Consider the following 12877-nt stretch of genomic DNA (forward strand, 5'->3'; position numbering starts at 1 on the left):
AAAGATGGTTCCGACCCTGTATTGATTATCGCCTCTTGAATAAAATTACGGTCAAGTTTCAATATCCTTTACCTTTGCTTTCCGATTTGTTTGCTAGGATTAAGCGAGCTAGTTGGTTTACTAAGATTGACCTTCGGGGGGCTTATAATCTTGTTCGTATTAAGCAGGGTGATGAATGGAAAACTGCGTTTAACACGCCCGAAGGCCATTTTGAATACCTTGTGATGCCATTCGGACTCTCTAATGCTCCATCTGTTTTTCAGTCCTTCATGCATGATATCTTCTGGAATTATCTTGATAAATTCTTGATTGTATATTTGGACAATATTTTGATTTTTTCCGATGATTGGGAGTCTCATGTGCAGCAGGTCAGGATGGTATTTCAGATCCTTCATGACAATGCCTTGTTTGTGAAAGGGTCTAAGTGTCTTTTTGGGGGTGCAGAAGGTCTCCTTTTTGGGCTTTATTTTTTCTCCCTCGTCTATAGAGATGGATCCGGTTAAGGTTCAGGCCATTCATGATTGGATTCAGCCCACATCCGTGAAGAGCCTTCAGAAATTTTTGGGTTTTGCTAATTTTTATCGGCGTTTCATTGATAATTTTTCCAGCGTGGTTAAACCCTTGACTGATTTGACGAAGAAGGGAGCTGATGTGGCGAATTGGTCTCCTGCGGCTGTCTCTGCCTTTCAGGAACTTAAACGTCGTTTTACTTCTGCTCCAGTGTTGCGTCATCCGGATGTTTCTCTTCCGTTTCAGGTTGAGGTTGACGCTTCTGAGATTGGGGCAGGGGCTGTTTTGTCTCAGAGGGATCCTGTTGGTTCCTTAATGAAACCGTGTGCCTTCTTTTCCCGTAAGTTTTCGCCTGCTGAACGCAATTATGATGTCGGCAATCGGGAGTTGTTGGCTATGAAGTGGGCGTTTGAGGAGTGGCGACATTGGCTTGAGGGTGCTAAGCACCGTATTGTGGTCTTGACCGATCATAAGAATCTGATTTACCTCGAGTCTGCCAAACGGTTGAATCCTAGACAGGCTCGATGGTCCTTCTTTTTTTCTCGTTTAGATTTCGTAGTCTCGTACCTTCCGGGTTCTAAGAATATTAAGGCTGATGCCCTCTCTAGGAGTTTTTTGCCTGATTCTCCTGAGGTCTTGGAACCGGTCGGTATTCTGAAAGAAGGGGTGGTCCTTTCTGCCATTTCTCCTGATTTACGACGGGTTCTTCAGGAATTTCAGGCTGACAAACCTGACCGTTGTCCTGTGGGGAAACTGTTTGTTCCTGACAGATGGACTAGTAGAGTGATTTCTGAGGTTCACTGTTCCATGTTGGCTGGTCATCCTGGCATTTTTAGTACCAGAGACTTGGTTGGTAGGTCCTTTTGGTGGCCTTCTTTGTCGCGTGATGTGCGTTCTTTTGTGCAGTCTTGTGGGACTTGTGCGCGGGCCAAGCCTTGTTGCTCCTGTGCTGGTGGGTTGCTTTTGCCTTTGCCGGTCCCTGAGAGGCCCTGGACGCATATTTCTATGGATTTTATTTCCGATCTTCCTGTTTCCCAGAGGATGTCTGTTATCTGGGTTTTTTGTGACCAATTCTCTAAGATGGTTCATTTGGTGCCTTTGCCTAAATTGCTTTCTTCTTCTGATTTGGTTCCCTTGTTTTTTCAGCATGTGGTCCATTTGCATGGTATTCCGGAGAATATTGTGTCCAACAGTGGTTCCCAGTTTGTTTCTAGGTTTTGGCGGGCCTTTTGTGCCAAGCTGGACATTGATTTGTCTTTTTCTTCTGCATTTCATCCTCAGACAAACGGCCAGACCGAGCAAACTAATCAGACTTTGGAGACTTATTTGAGATGCTTTGTGTCTGCTGATCAGGATGATTGGGTGGCTTTTTTGCCATTGGCCGAGTTTGCCCTTAATAATCGGGCTAGTTCGGCTACTTTGGTTTTGCCTTTCTTTTGTAATTTTGGTTTTTATCCTCGTTTTTCTTCTGGGCAGGTTGAGCCTTCTGACTGTCCTGGTGTGGATTCTGTGGTTAACAGGTTGCAGCAGATTTGGGCTCATGTAATGGACAATTTGGTGTTGTCTCAGGAGGAGGCTCAACATTTTGCTAACCGTCGTCGGTGTGTTGGTTCCCGGCTTCGGGTTGGGGATCTGGTTTGGTTGTCTTCCCATCATGTCCCTATGAAGGTTTCTTCTCCTAAGTTTAAGCCTCGGTTTATTGGTCCTTATAGGATTTCTGAGATTATTAATCCGGTGTCTTTTCGTCTGGCGCTTCCGGCCTCTTTTGCTATCCATAATGTCTTCCATAGATCTTTATTGCGGAAATACGTGGAGCCCGTTGTTCCCTCTGTTGATCCTCCGGCCCCTGTGTTGGTTGATGGGGAGTTGGAATATGTTGTTGAGAAGATTTTGGATTCCCGTTTTTCGAGGCGGAAGCTTCAGTATCTTGTCAAATGGAAGGGTTATGGCCAGGAGGATAATTCTTGGGTTTTTGCCTCTGATGTCCATGCCGCTGATTTGGTTCGTGCCTTTCATCTGGCTCATCCTGATCGGCCTGGGGGCTCTGGTGAGGGTTCGGTGACCCCTCCTCAAGGGGGGGGTACTGTTGTGAATTCTGCTTTTGGGCTCCCTCCGGTGGTTGTAGATGGTAATGCAGTTGTCTCTGGGCTGCAGTCTTGGACAGGTGTATCCGCTAATTGCAATTCTGACTGGGCTATTTACAGTTAGGGCCAGAAATATTTGGACAGTGACACAAGTTTTGTTATTTTAGCTGTTTACAAAAACATGTTCAGAAATACAATTATATATATAATATGGGCTGAAAGTGCACACTCCCAGCTGCAATATGATAGTTTTTCCACATCCAAATTGGAGAAAGGGTTTAGGAATCATAGCTCTGTAATGCATAGCGTCCTCTTTTTCAAGGGACCAAAAGTAATTGGACAATGGACTCTAAGGGCTGCAATTAACTCTGAAGGCGTCTCCCTCGTTAACCTGTAATCAATGAAGTAGTTAAAAGGTCAGGGGTGGATTCCAGGTGTGTGGTTTTGCATTTGGAAGCTGTTGCTGTGAGCAGACAACATGCGGTCAAAGGAACTCTCAATTGAGGTGAAGCAGAACATCCTGAGGCTGAAAAAAAAAAATCCATCAGAGAGATAGCAGACATGCTTGGAGTAGCAAAATCAACAGTTGGGTACATTCTGAGAAAAAAGGAATTGACTGGTGAGCTTGGGAACTCAAAAAGGCCTGGGCGTCCACGGATGACAACAGTGGTGGATGATCGCCGCATACTTAATTTGGTGAAGAAGAACCCGTTCACAACATCAACTGAAGTCCAGAACACTCTCAGTGAAGTAGGTGTATCTGTCTCTAAGTCAACAGTAAAGAGAAGACTCCATTACAGTAAATACAAAGGGTTCACATCTAGATGCAAACCATTCATCAATACCAAAAATAGACAGGCCAGAGTTAAATTTGCAGAAAAACACCCCAAGAAGCCAGCTCAGTTCTGGAAAAGTATTCTATGGACAGATGAGACAAAGATCAACCTGTACCAGAATGATGGGAAGAAAAAAGTTTGGAGAAGAAAGGGAACGGCACATGATCCAAGGCACACCACATCCTCTGTAAAACATGGTGGAGGCAATGTGATGGCATGGGCATGCATGGCTTTCAATGGCACTGGGTCACTTGTGTTTATTGATGACATAAGAGCAGACAAATACTTTCAGCCCAGATTCAGCCAAATGCTGCAAAGTTGATTGGACGGCGCTTCATAGTACAGATGGACAATGACCCCAAGCATACAGCCAAAGCTACCCAGGAGTTCATGAGTGCCAAAAAGTGGCACATTCTGCAATGGCCAAGTCAATCTCCAGATCTAAACCCAATTGAGCATGCATTTCACTTGCTCAAATCCAGACTTAAGACGGAAAGACCCACAAACAAGCAAGACCTGAAGGCTGCGGCTGTAAAGGCCTGGCAAAGCATTAAGAAGGAGGAAACCCAGCGTTTGGTGATGTCCATGGGTTCCAGACTTAAGGCAGTGATTGCCTCCAAAGGATTTGCAACAAAATATTGAAAATAAAAATATTTTGTTTGGGTTATGTTTATTTGTCCAATTACTTTTGACCTCCTAAAATGTGGAGTGTTTGTAAAGAAATGTGTACAATTCCTACATTTTCTATCAGATATTTTTGTTCAACCCTTCAAATTAAACGTTACAATCTGCACTTGAATTCTGTTGTAGAGGTTTCATTTCAAATCCAATGTGGTGGCATGCAGAGCCCAACTCGCGAAAATTGTGTCACTGTCCAAATATTTCTGGCTCTAACTGTAGCTTTGCAGGACTCTTTAGTCCTGGCCAGTTGTCAATGTTTCTTTGGAAGTGTTGGATCTCTTCCTGGCCTCTCCTGCTTATCTGCCAGTTCAGCAAAGATAAGTGTCTGTTTCTTTTTCTGAAGCACACATGCGGTGTGCTTATTTTCAGTGCTGATCTTTTGTTTCTATTTGTCTAGCTTAGACTGTGTCAGTTGTTTTTCTCAGTCTGGTTGGATTCTCTGGAGTTGCAGATATACGCTCCACATCTTTAGTTAGGTGGTGGAGTTTTGTATTTTCTGCTGTGGATATTTTTGTAGTATTTTTATGCTGACCGCTTAGTATCTTGTCCTATCCTTTTCTATTTAGCTAGAAGTGGCCTCCTTTGCTAAGCCTATTTTCTGCCTGCGTGTGTCTTTTCCTCTCCAACTCACATTATTTGTAGGGGGCTGCCTATCCTTTGGGGGTCTACTCTGAGGGGAATTTAGTCCTCCGGCTGTGTCGAGGTGTCTAGGTTTTGTTAGGCACACTCCCCGGCTACTTCTAGTTGCGATAATAAGATCAGGGTTTGCGGTCAGTAAAGTTACCACCTACTCCAGTGAAGGTTTTCATGCTGCTCCAAGGCCACCTAATCATAACACCCTCTTACATGGGTGCCCAGGGCCACGGACAAGGTCGCCACTGTGACATCCCCCTGTGAACACTGGACCCGGTACCGGGTACCCCATGGCCCTGGTGGGCGACTCACAAACACAGTTCTAGGATGTATTAACCCCCGAGGGTCGTTTGCACGTTAATGACGGGCCAATTTTTACAATTCTGACCACTGTCCCTTTAGGAGGTTATAACTCTGGAATGCTTCAACGGATCCCAGTGATTCTGACACTGTTTTCTCGAGACATATTGTACTTCATGATAGTGGTAAAATTTCTTTGATATTAACTGCATTTATTGGTGAAAAAAATGGAAATTTGGCAAAAATTTTGAAAATTTAGCAATTTTCCAAATTTTAATTTTTATACCCTTAAATCACAGAGATATGTCACACAAAATACTTAATAAGTATCATTTCCCACATGTCTACTTTACTACATTTGCACACATTTCCATTTTATTCTATTTTTTCCGCTCTGGACTCTAAAAAATGAATGAAATTTTATTACATTGTTCATCAATTGTAATCATGATACCAACGATTTAGTCACATGTTGAAAATAACTTATTTTTATGTAATACAGCTTTCTTGAACTTTGACACTGTTTGTCACATGTCAGAAGACTGCTTGGCGCCGTTATTTGAATTCTGAATGTATATAAGCGAGGTAATAGTACCTTGTGTCATATCTTTCTGTGGATACTTCCTGAAGAAGAAGCCATGAGCTTCAAAAAGCGTTGAATAAACCACCCGAACATCCTATAACTATATCTGGATCCATCATTTGTGGCAGCAGTGCTGATTTCATCCACATTCATCTATTATAACGGTTCTGAGAGGTTGCAGCGCCGACCTGTGGATCTGCAACAGCTGACAACTACACGCTTTTACTGTGTACCACCAGGTGAGCAGTTCTCTCATAATTGATTGGAAACAATCCTGGGGATAAGACCCTATTTGCGCTTTTTTTGTCTCCTACCTTTCTATACTTTACATCAGCACAATTTTGGAAACAAATTTTTTTGTTAGGGAGTTATAAGGGTTAAAAGTTGACCAGCAATTTCTCATTTTTACAACACCTTTTTTTTTTTTAGGGACCACATCACATTTGAAGTCATTTTGAGAGGTCTATATGATAGAAAATAACCAAGTGTGACACCATTCCAAAAACTGCACCACTCAAGGTGCTCAAAACCACATTCAAGAAGTTTATTAATCCTTCAGGTATTTCACAGGAATTTTTGAAATGTTTAAAAAAAATGAACATTTAATTTTTTCACAAAAAATTTACTTCAGCTCCGATTTGTTTTATTTTACCAAGAGTAACAGGAGAAAATGGACCCCAAAACTTGTTGTACAATTTGTCCTGAGTACTCCGATGTCCCATATGTCGGGTAAACCACTGTTTGGGTGCATGGCAGAGATCAGAAGGGAAGGAGCGCCATTTGACTTTTCAATGCAAAATTGGCTGGAATTGACATAAGACGCCATGTTGCATTTGGAGAGCCACTAATGTGCCTAAACATTGAAACCCCCCACAAGTGACACCATTTTGGAAAGTAGACCCCCCACAAGTGACCCCATATTGGAAACTAGACCCCCCAAGGAACTTATCTAGATGTGTTGTGAGAACTTTGAACCACCAAGTGTTTCACCACAGTTAATAACGCAGAGCCGTGAAAATAAAAAATCATTTTTTTTCCACAAAAATAATATTTAACACCTAGTTTTGTATTTTCCCAAGGGTAACAGGAGAAATTGGTCCCCAAAAGTTGTTGTCCAATTTGTCCTGAGTATGCTGATACCCCATATGTGGGGGTGAACCACCGTTTGGGCGCATGGCAGAGCTTGGAAGGGAAGGAGCGCCATTTGGAATGCTACTTACAACGCAGAGCCGTGAAAATAAAAAATCATTTTTCCCCCACAAAAATTGTTTTTTAGCCCCCCAATATTTTTATTTTCCCAAGGGTAAGAAGAGAAATTGGACCCCAGAAGTTGTTGTTAAATTTGTCCTGAGTATGCTGATAACTCATATGTTGGGGTAAACCTCTGTTTGGGCGCATGGGAGAGCTCGAAAGGGAAGGAGCACTGTTTTACTTTTTCAACGTAGAATTGGCTGGAATTGAGATTGGATGCCATGTTGCGTTTGGAGAGCCCTGATGTGCCTAAACAGTGGAAACCCCCAATTCTAACTGAAACCCAAACCCAAACACACCCCTAATCCCAACCACGCCCCTAACCCCAACCCTAACCACACCCCTAACTCCAGCACACCCCTAACCCTAATCCCAACCATAACCCTAACCACACCCCTAAACCTGACACACCCCTAACCCTAATCCCAACCGTAAATGTAATCCAAACCCTAACCCTAGCCCCAACCCTAACCCTAACCCTAGTTCCAACCCTAACCCTAGCCCCAACCCTAACCCTAGCCCTAACCCTAACCCTAGCCCCAACCCTAACCCTAGCCCTAACCCTAGCCCCAAACCTAGCCCCAACCCTAGCCCTAACCCTAGCCCTAACCCTAACCCTAGCCCTAACCCTAGCCCTAACCCTAATGGGAAAATGTAAATAAACACATTTTTTTAATTTTTTTATTTTTCCCTAACTAAGGGGGTGATGAAGGGGGGTTTGATTTACTTTTATAGTGGGTTTTTTAGCGGATTTTTATGATTGGCAGCTGTCACACACTAAATGACGCTTTTTATTGCAAAAAATATTTTTTGCGTTACCATATTATGAGAGCTATAATTTTTCCATATTTTGGTCCACAGAGTCATGTGAGGTCTTGTTTTTTGCGGGACGAGTTGACGTTTTCATTGGTAACATTTTTGGGAACATGGCATTTTTTTATCGCTTTTTACTCCGATTTTTGTGAGGCAGTATGACCAAAAGCCAGCTATTCATGAATTTCTTTTGGGGGGGGCGTTTATACCATTCCACGTTTTGTAAAATGGATAAAGCAGTTTTAGTCTTCGGGTCAGTACGATTACAGTGATACCTCATTTATATCATTTTTTTATGTTTTGGCGCTTTTATACGATGAAAACTATTTTATAAAAAAAATAATTATTTTTGCATCGCTTTATTCTGAGGAGTATAATTTTTTAAATTTTTTACTGATGATGCTGTATGGTGGCTCGTTTCTTGCAGTACAAGATGACGTTTTCAGTGGTACCATGGTTATTATATCTGTCTTTATGATCGCGTGCCATTCCACTTTTTGTTCGGTGGTATGATAATAAAGCGTTGTTTTTTGCTTCGGTTTTTTTTGGGGGGGTGTTCACTGAAGGGGTTAACTAGTGGGACAGTTCTATAGGTCGGGTTGTTACGGACACGGCGATACTAAATATGTGTACTTTTATTGTTTTTTTTTATTTAGATAAAGGAATGTATTTATGGGAACAATATATATTTTTTTTATTTAGGAATTTTTTTTTACGCCTCAAAATATATATATTTTTTACTTTATAACATTGCCCTGGGGGGGGGCATCATGTTATAAGGTCAGATCACTGATCTGACACTTTGCAGAGCACTGTGTCAGATCAGCGATCTGACATGCAGGGCTGCAGGCTTACCAGCGAATGCTTGCTCTGAGCAGGAGCTGGTAAGCCACCTCCCTGCCGAACCCGGATGCAGCCCCGCGGCCATTTTGGATCCGGGGCATGCAGGGAGGAGATGCTCGGTACAAGGTGGGCACATAGCATTGTACCGAGGGTCTCAGGGAAGCCCGCAGGGAGCCCCCTCCTTGCACGATGCTTCCCTGTACCGCCGGAACACTGCGATCATCTTTGATCGCAGTGTGCCAGGGGTTAATGTGCCGGGAGCGGTCCGTGACCGCTCTTCGCACATAGTGCAGGATGTCAGCTGCGATAGTCAGCTGACACCCGGCCGTGAGCGCGGCCGATCGCTATGACGTACTATCCCATCCCTGGCAATTAAGTCCCAGGTCACCTTGACGGAATAGTACGTCATATGGGATTAAGGGGTTAAGAGAAGCATAGAGTCTAGATCATGTGAAATAATAATCCCCCTCTACTCCTACTTGGTCAGGCCTCATCTGGAATACTGTGTACAGTACTGGGCACCAGAATTTAAAAAAAACATTGAAAAACTGGAGCAAGTACAGCGAAGAGCTAACAGGATGGTGAGTGGACTGCAAAGTATGTACTACAAGGAATGGTTAAAGGATCTGGGAATGTTTAGCTTGCAAAAAAAAAGGTTAACAGGAAACTTAAAATCTGTCTACAAATACCTGAAGGTAGACAGGGATTATTCTTATGCTCATTTTCACATAGAAACAGCAAGAAGCAATGGAATAAAGCTGAAAGGGAGAAGATACAGATTAGATATTAGAAAAAACTTTTTGACAGTGGGGGTGATCCATGAACCGAACAGGCTGCCACGAGAAGTGGTGAGTTCCCATTCAAACAGAGGCTGAACAGTCATCTGTCCGAGATGGTTTAGTGAATCCTGTGCTGCATTTAGTAGTGAGTGACACAATGACCTGAGGTCCGTTCCAACTCTATCATTCAATGATTCCATGTTCCGCTGCTGTCAGGGCTGAGACAAAGTATTTTGATACCCTAGGCATTTGTGGGTCTCCTATTGTTCAATCCACAAATCCAGCTTAACCAACAGTCCTTTTAAGGCCTCTTTTCCACTTGCGAGGAATACGGACGAGTGCAATCCGATAAAAAATCAAAAGTCAATAGGTGACATTCCATTTGCGATTTTTTTCTCAGTTGAAATCGGACTGAGAAAAAAATCGCAGGATGCTGCGTATTGTTGCGATTCTCCGACGAGACTCGCCAATGCAAGTCAATGGGTGCGAGAAAAAAACAGACAGCACACGAACCATGCGTATGCCATCCGTTTTTTACGGATTGAAGTTAGAGAATTTTGAACAAAATACACAAAAGATCCCATGACAGGAAGTGACATACAGGGAAGTGTTGCCAGGCTCACCTAAACCACCATTTTGGAATCTGGGCATGTGACACACCTCCACGGAGTAGAAAATTTGCTTTTCATGTTATCATGTCACGTTTAATTAACGTGGAGATGCTTTTGGTGTTGGTACAGGAGCGCCCTGAACTTTGGGATCCCAGAGATTCAAATTATCAAAATCGCCTGGTCAAGGATGCCTCCTGGACTTATATTTGTCGTCAATTATTTAGTAATTATGCTGAGAGCACCCCAGATGTTCAAATGGGGATGAGTAAGCATTTTTAATTTATCTCTTTCTCTCTCTCTCTCTATATATATATATTACTAGCTATTGAACCCGTTCTATGCCCGGGTGGCGAGCATTTATATTGGTATATGGTCTCCATCCTGGTATGTGCTGCTCCATCCTGCGTCCCCATCCTGTCATGTGCTGCTCCCATCCTGCGCCCCCATCCTGTCATGTGCTGCTCCCATCCTGCGCCCCCATCCTGTCATGTGCTGCACCCATCCTGCGCCCCCATCCTGTCATGTGCTGCTCCCATCCTGCACCCCCATCCTGTCATGTGCTGCACCCATCCTGCGTCCCCATCCTGTCATGTGCTGCTCCCATCCTGCGCCTCCATTCTGACATGTGCTGCTCCCATCCTGCGCCACCATTCTTTAATTTGCTGCTCCCATCCATATGCCCCATACGCTGCTCCATAAAGGTTTATGGCCCCCATAAGATGCTCCATAGTATATGCCCCATACACTGCTCCATAAAGGTTGATGGCCCCCATAAGATGCTCCATAGTATATGTCCCCGTACGCTGTTCCATAAAGGTTTATGGCCCCCATAAGATGCTCCATGGTATATGCCCCCGTACACTGCTCCATTATGGTTTATGGCCCCCATAAGATGCTCCATGGTATATGCCCCCGTACACTGCTCCATTATGGTTTATGGCCCCCATAAGATGCTCCATTGTATATGCCCCCGTACACTGCTCCATTATGGTTTATGGCCCTATAAGATGCTCCATTGTATATGCCCCTGTACACTGCTCCATTATGGTTTATGGCCCCATAAGATGCTCCATTGTATATGCCCCAGTACACTGCTCCATTATGGTTTATGGGCCCCATAAGATGCTCCATAGTGTATGCCCCCGTACACTGCTCCATTATGGTTGATGGCCCCATAAGATGCTCCATAGTGTATGCCCCCGTACACTGCTCCATTATGGTTTATGGCCCCATAAGATGCTCCATGGTATATGCCCCCATACACTGCTCCATTATGGTTTATGGCCCCATAAGATGCTCCATTGTATATGCCCCCGTACACTGCTCCATTATGGTTTATGGCCCCCATAAGATGCTCCATGGTATATGCCCCCGTACACTGCTCCATTATGGTTTATGGCCCCATAAGATGCTCCATTGTATATGCCCCATACACTGCTCCATTATGGTTTATGGCCCCATAAGATGCTCCATGGTATATGCCCCCATACACTGCTCCATTATGGTTTATGGCCCCATAAGATGCTCCATTGTATATGCCCCCGTACACTGCTCCATTATGGTTTATGGCCCCCATAAGATGCTCCATGGTATATGCCCCCATACACTGCTCCATTATGGTTTATGGCCCCATAAGATGCTCCATTGTATATGCCCCCGTACACTGCTCCATTATGGTTTATGGCCCCCATAAGATGCTCCATGGTATATGCCCCCGTACACTGCTCCATTATGGTTTATGGCCCCATAAGATGCTCCATTGTATATGCCCCCGTACACTGCTCCATTATGGTTTATGGCCCCATAAGATGCTCCATAGTGTATGCCCCCGTACACTGCTCCATTATGGTTGATGGCCCCCATAAGACGCTCCAGTGTGTATGCCCCCGTACACTGCTCCATTATGGTTTATGGCCCCATAAGATGCTCCATTGTATATGCCCCCGTACACTGCTCCATTATGGTTTATGGCCCCCATAAGATGCTCCATAGTGTATGCCCCCGTACACTGCTCCATTATGGTTGATGGCTGTTATGGTCTGGTGATTAAGGAGCGACATGCGTCTAGCTCTGAGCAGGTGGCAACTATACTGACCGCAGTCCCTAAGCTCAACACAACACTAGAAGCAGCCGTGGAATGCTCCTAACACTGCCTATGCATCTCGTACAGCCGGAGAACTAACTAACCCTAAAGATAGAAGCATGAAAACTATCTTGCCTCAGAGAAAATTCCCAAAGGATAGATTAGCCCCCCACAAATAATGACTGTGAGAGGAGAAGGAAATGACATACGTAGTATGAAACAAGATTTAGCACAGGAGGCCACTTCTAGCTAGATAGGACAAAGTACAGGACAGATCGCTGTGCGGTCAGTAATAAAAACTAGAAAAAGTCCACCGCAGAGAAATGCAAAAATCTCCACACCTGACTAAAGGTGTGGAGGGCAAACTCTGCTGCCCAGAGCTTCCAGCCTAGCTGAATAGATCCATACTGATAAGCTGGACAAATGAACAAAACATAGAAAGTGGAGAACCACAAGTCAACAACAAGAGAACTGCAAAAGAACAAGCAAGGACTTAGCTTTTGCTGAATTGGTCAGAGTGTCAGGAAAATCCTAAGAGCAAAGACTCCAGGCAGGAACAATGACAACTGGTATTGAATGAGGGAAAAGGCCAGACTAATATAGCCGAGCCAGAAAGACGATCAGTGAAAACAGCTACTGAAGCTAAATCCAAGAAGCAGCCATACCACTCAAAACCACAGGAGGGAGCCCAAGAACGGAATTCATGACAGTACCCCCCCTTGAGGAGGGGTCACCGAACCCTCACCAGAGCCCCCAGGCCGATCAGGACGAGCCAAATGAAAAGCACGAACCAAATCGGCGGCATAAACATCGGAGGCAACAACCCAAGAATTATCTTCCTGGCCATAACCCTTCCACTTGACAAGATAC

This window comes from Ranitomeya imitator, chromosome 3, assembly GCF_032444005.1.
Source record: "Ranitomeya imitator isolate aRanImi1 chromosome 3, aRanImi1.pri, whole genome shotgun sequence".
NCBI classification, from domain to species: Eukaryota; Metazoa; Chordata; class Amphibia; order Anura; family Dendrobatidae; genus Ranitomeya; species Ranitomeya imitator.